The sequence below is a fragment of the Pteropus alecto genome, unplaced genomic scaffold, assembly GCF_000325575.1.
Source record: "Pteropus alecto unplaced genomic scaffold, ASM32557v1 scaffold155, whole genome shotgun sequence".
NCBI classification, from domain to species: domain Eukaryota; kingdom Metazoa; phylum Chordata; class Mammalia; order Chiroptera; family Pteropodidae; genus Pteropus; species Pteropus alecto.
The window spans coordinates 7401183-7407385 of NW_006438113.1; positions in this window are offsets into that span (position 1 = coordinate 7401183).

Below are 6203 nucleotides of genomic sequence, written 5' to 3' on the forward strand. Positions count from 1 at the left end.
TCTCCATAAGTACTTGGAATTATAGTAGTTATTAGACCTGCCATGAGATACCATTATCACACTAATAAAGAAGCATATATGATACCGTGTCAGAATATTTGAATATTTTGCTAAATGTACTTGAACAGAATTGGTTTCCTTTGTAAGTTCATTTTTTTTATGCATTTTACAGAATTCTAGGAAGGAGTCCCTGGGCACCAGCCTGCCCAGGGGCAAAGAAAAGGCCCTATGTGGGAGTCTGGAATGAAGATGCCTGTGGTCCAGCAAGCACTCACAGGAGCCCACATGGATGTGTGCACAGACCACCAGCGCAAGTGGGACCAGTGCCTTCCATTCTGAACACCCTCCCAAGAGAGCGAGTGTCCATGGGGGTAGGAGGGTCAGAAGGCCTGACTCTATAAAAAGATAGATTTCTCCCCATGTTCTCAATAGTGCTAGAAACCATGAGGACAGCCCAAGCCAGCCAGCTCTCCAGAAGAAACAGCTTCAGAGCATCTCCTTGACACTAACCCTCCAGGCCTGGTAGAAAAAAAGACTTCTCAGAGGAGCAAGGACTCAGGCAGGGCTGTGGAGCACATTTCCAGTAAAAGCTATCCCAGGCTCTTGCCACTCCCACTCATGTCTCCTCATCACTGCTTATCCATCCAAATATCAATTAGGCTTTCTTCAATAACCAAGAAAGAAAAGCCAACTCAAACTACCTTAAACCATAGACATTTATTTCCTCCCGTGACTAGAGTAAAGGACAATGAGTGCTTCAGGTAGGTTTGAGTAGGGATCAGGCTGTTTCCGTGCCATTCTCCCAGCTCTGCCCTGCTCCAAATCTCAACTTTGTCTTCAGGCTGGCTTCCCTCATGGTAACAAAAATGCCTGTGGCAGTTCCAAGCCTCATATCTGCACATCATATCACCTGGAGCAGGAAGATCTCTTCCCAGTCATCAGACAGAAGCCTTCCTGCCAACTCTGATTGGCCCAACCTCAATCAGTCACTGACCAGGGGCAATACCATGCACTGATGGCTTAGGTCTAGGTCACTGCCCATCATCAAATTATCACTACAGCAGGAGTGGATGCCACACATTTATTGGCTCATGCCAAGTCAAGACCTACCCCTCCACATAAGTGGGAAAAGTGGCAGAGATAGAATGGATGCCTGAAGAGGTAACTGGGAAATCCTCCAAGATCTCTTTCCACAAATTGCTAAGCAGGCACCCCAGCTTCCAACCTAACTAGCAGCACCTGGGGCAGGGGCCATCTTATGCCTCCCTATTCACCAACCCCAAAGTTGGAAACTCCAAGTGATTAAGGACACACTTCCTATGTGTCCTTAATCACCACGACAGGCCCTCAACCTGCTATTGAGTATACTAGTAGCCACTCTCAGTTACTGCCACACAGCTCTGAGGTGTTTCCCCTTCCCCACAGACAGCAGAGTTCTCTAGTAAAAAGACACCATCTGGGAGACAGGAGGGCTGGCTTCTCCTTAAATTAGTGCGGAATTCCTTTTGAGGGCCTCAGTTTCTCCACATTGTCAAAGAGGAGACTGGACAAACTAAACCTAAAAGCTCTCCTCAACTGACAATTCATGCATCACAGCAAGGGAAGAGCTTCTAAACTCTGGCATTTTATAGACCCAAGAACCTCCACCACCTCCTATCTGAGATTCTGCCACAGCCTCCCAGCTGGTCTCCATGCTCCCCAGCCCACTGTGTTCCCCACAGCCACCATTCGGTTGGTCAGTCATTCAGCAAGTATTTATTTATCCTGCTGGGTACCACGCACTGTTCTAGGTGCAAGGGATACAGCAATGAACAAATTAGACACATATACAAAAAAATCCTGCCTTCATGAAGCTTCTCTTTTAGTGAGGAGACAATCAACGAACAAGAAAATATTAAAAGTGAATGTTGAGGAGAAAAAATTAAAGCCAGAAAGGAAATTTGAGGAAGGTTGCAACCTTCGATAAGATGATGAGATGTCTCTGAGAATACCTGAGCAAAGACCAAAAGGAGGGAAGAGCATAACCCACAGACTAGCTGCGGAAGAGTGAGCCAGGCAGAGAGAATGACAAATGCAAAGGCCCTGGGCTGACAAGCTGGAGGAGCAGAACCAGCAGCTTCAAGGGGCATGGGAGACCAGGTCTCTGGCCATGCGGAACATGGAGAGCCTTTCAGCATCTCATTGAGATTTGCAGCCCCTGAAGAGTTCTGAACAGAGGAGTGACCTCATCTGACTGATTTTCCATGTACTCCAACTGCTGCATGAAGAATAAATTGAAAGTGTACCAGTGAGAGGACCTCGGCAGTAACAAGGTGAGATGTGGGGACTTGGACCAGATAAGTCATAAAGGTGGAAAGAACCAGTCAGTTCTCGATATATTTTGAAATAAGATCCAAAAGATCTGTGGATGGACTGGACGTGGGGGTGAGAGAAAGAACTGAGACTATTTACAGGGTTTTCAGCCCCAGCAAGTGGAGTACAAAGTTGCCATCCACGGGTGAGAAAGGTCAGCAGAGAACAGGTAAAGCAGAGAATAGTCTGTTCCTGGCCAGTGCCGCTTGTAAAACTCAAACCTAATGGTACCATTCCTCTGCTTAAAATCCTTCGGTGCCTTCCCCTGCCCTCCAGGTAAAGTCTGACCTGTAAATACCTGCTACAGCCCTTACAGTGTAGGGCCTACACAATCCAGCCCTACCCACCTCCAGGTCTTGGAATCTGCTCTTCTCTCTTCCTGGAAAATTCCTCTTCATGTTTGCAACTCTGAGCCCCAATTCCCTCATCTGCAAAAGGCAAAATGAGAGTGTGGAACAAGATGATTTTCAAATCATCTGGGTGCACTGGGTGTAGCAATCTGTAGTCTGTGGCCCTGGGTTTCTGTGCCCTGCCCCCTTGACTGATGCCAGGGAAGACTAGCAGCAGTCAGAATCCAGCCAAGAGTGTCCCTACTACAAGCGGGGGCATTCACCAATAATCAGCCTGAAATACAAATGCCAAAGCTTGAGGGGAAAGAGCTTGGAAGGGGAGAAGCCAGATGCCCATGAGAGTCTGAGTAGAGGAAGGAATGACAAACAACATAGGCTGGAGTAGACAAGAACTCCAAAGCCAGTGTGCCTTTGCCCAAGCAGAGTCCCTCCATTTGGGGTACTCCCTCTACCCAGGCTCATCTTTCACAGGGATTCCAGCAGCCTCTTCCCTGAGCTAGTCCACAGTCCCTTCCCTGCATGCCCAGGTTCTCAAGCCATCTGTGCAACAGCACTCAGCTCACAGGCTTCGAATACTAAAAAGCCCCCTAAGAGAGTCCTCCCCTAGGAAAAGTGAGCCAGGCAGGCAAGGACCCTACCCACATTACACGCCTAGGAGGTAGGAAAATCAGATGTAAACTCCAAGCTCCAAATTGCAAGTCCCAGTTCAGGGTGCTCTCCAGGACTCTTTCCAAACTCAGCTCAAGTCCCCTCACCCAAAGAAAGTCCTCCTGCTGTTTTTTGTACCCTCCCTTCTGCAAGTCTTCCCCTCTGCAAGCCACTTAGTGGTGGACGCATTGGGGCTCAGACTTCATTTTCTCACCTCCATGCCCACCCACTCCCACTCCAGAGGATCGACCTGGAGCCTTATGCACAGCAGATGTGTCTTAAACTTTTTATGAAATCAGATCACCAATATATAGTATTGTGCTCAAGATGTGAGCTTCCAGATGGTCAACTTGTACTTTTTTGGGGAGAAATGGGGGAGCCAGCATGCCTGAAGGAATGTGATCTAGGCCACTCCCCCAGCCCCTGGCTTGCTCCTAATCCAGCCACCTCCTGTCACCTTCAGGATGTGAAGAAGCCAGAGAGAGATTCCTTCTCCTCCCTTACCCTCCCTCACCTTCCGCCCAGGGATGTTATGAGAATTAATGAGATAACGGATGAAGTGCCTCCAAGGAAACAGGCTACATAAATCCAAAGTGTTGTTATTAAGTTCCAAATTTAGCCCTTGGGATCAGTGAGGCCTGACGGATCTGAGCTGGGAGCAATCCCAGCTGCATGCACAGGAAGTCCCCGTAAAACCAGAAGCCACAATGTACAGGCTTTAGGGGTCAAAGGATACCCTAAAAAATCCCCCAAGCCTATACCTCACAAAAGTCCCAAAGAGCCACCACAGTAATTCCACAAAGTAAGCAGCTAAATTTTTCTTGTATGCCACCAATGACAGGAAGCTTACCATGCACTAAGGCACCCCCTGCCTCCTTCCATTAGCTCTAAGTTCTAAAACTGTCTCCTGTCCAACCAAACCATTTCACCATATTTTCCACACTAAAGAACAAATCTCACCCTTTTCAATAGTCCTTAACCAACAGTACCTCTCTGCTCATTTCCAGCTAAAAACGTCCAGACCTTTCAAACAGGCCTCACGAGCTATCATCTGAAGGCAGGCCACCATCCTGATGCTCTTTTCTGGATGAGCTCCACTTCGTGGCTTCCGAAAAATAACATATCTTCCAGGAGTGATCTAACAGGATAGGGCAGAACAGGACCCACCAGGAAATGTAGAGTGACTACTAACTAACACAATTTCTTTCAGGCATGATAAAAACGTTCAAAAGTTAGGTGGTGGTGATGATTGGACAACTCTGCAATTATACTGAATTGTATACTTTAAAAGAAAGAATATTTTGATATGTGAATTATATCTCAATAAAGCTATATTCTAAAAAGCTTTTAAAAATATAGTTTTTTTTTGTTTTTTATTTTAAGTGGCAACATAGCATAGTCTGGGGGTGACAAGGAGAGAAGGTAGAAGTCTTAGCAACATGAGGGGGAGTCACCGTGGGAACACCAGCAGCCCTGTCTATTTTCACCCCCCTCAACCTGTTAACCGGGCAGTAGCCTCCATGAGCTGACAGGAATAGGGGACCCCTCTCCTGGGCCGAACCAATCAGCATCTCATCCCTGGGAAGTGATAAGTAGGATGTAGAGTCTAATTAATATTGTTGGATGCTTGGAATGGGAAGTAATGGGAAACCTGGCATAATAGCCATGGGAAAAGAGAGCAAAAAGAGCCAACCTGCAACGAAAGAGTGAAGTAGCCTCAAAGAGCGGAAAGGAGGAAGGAGAGAGAGCTGATTTGCACTGGAATACTTTCCTGTCCCGATCTCAGGGAGGCTACCAGCACTGCCTACATTTTGGTTGTTTGACACCTCCCAGCTTTCCAACTAATCCCCGCTTTTGCTTGAGAGGCTTCTGTTCGAAGAGTCTTAATGAAGCATCAATTTACTTCTTCCTACTGTGGCAAAGACTGGTAGTTGTTCCCCAAAACCATTCTCTGAAATTTCACCTGGGCTAGAGATATCCTATATTTCCCAACCTCCCTTGCAGTCAGGTGTGCCAGGAGACTAAGTTGCAGCCAATGATAGAAACAGAAATGACAAGGGTGGACTTCTGGCCAGGCTTTTATGCAGAACTAGGTCCCTCTCCTCCACCTCTTTTTTCCATTCTACTAGACAGACGCAGTTGACCATGCTGGCCAAGACAATGGATAGGAGGAGCCTGGGTTCCTGAATCACCAGATGCAGAGGAAAGCTTCCTGATGACCACGAATACCCTGCCTTGGACTTCTAGAAGAGTCAAGAATAAATATGTATTGTTTATGCCAATCACATTTGGGGGTCTATCTGTTCGAGCAGTTTAGTCTGTTATAACTGAAACAAGGCAAGAGAGCAGTCTCTCTCCTACCAACATGAAGAAGGGCACAGTTAGCCCAGGGCAGGGATTAGGGTGAGGTACTTTTAGGGTCATGAAAGTGTTAACTCTGCATCTGTACCACTGCAAGTGAACACCTCCTTAGATTTCACATCCTAAGCATCTCTTTGCCTCACCCTAGTCCCAGCCCTGCCAGCCCCCACTGTAACTGGCAGCAGTCTTACAGAATGGAGCCAACACTGTGAGTAGCAAAGCAGAGAAAGAAAATGTCTAGGTCCTGATGACATTGTTGAATTGCTGCATTAATCAACCCTGAACACCCTCTGCACCTAGGTGGGTTCTTACATAAGCAAATAAATGTCCTCATTGTTCAAGGCAGTTTAAGTAAAGTTGTCAGTTACTTGTAGGCTGAAGGCCTCCTACCTAACACCATCTAAACCAAAGACAAAGCCAGATCAGAGAGCACCAACTGCAGATGTTTCAACTCAGCCTCCAAAGAAACAGTTCTGTTCCAGTGACGCTCTT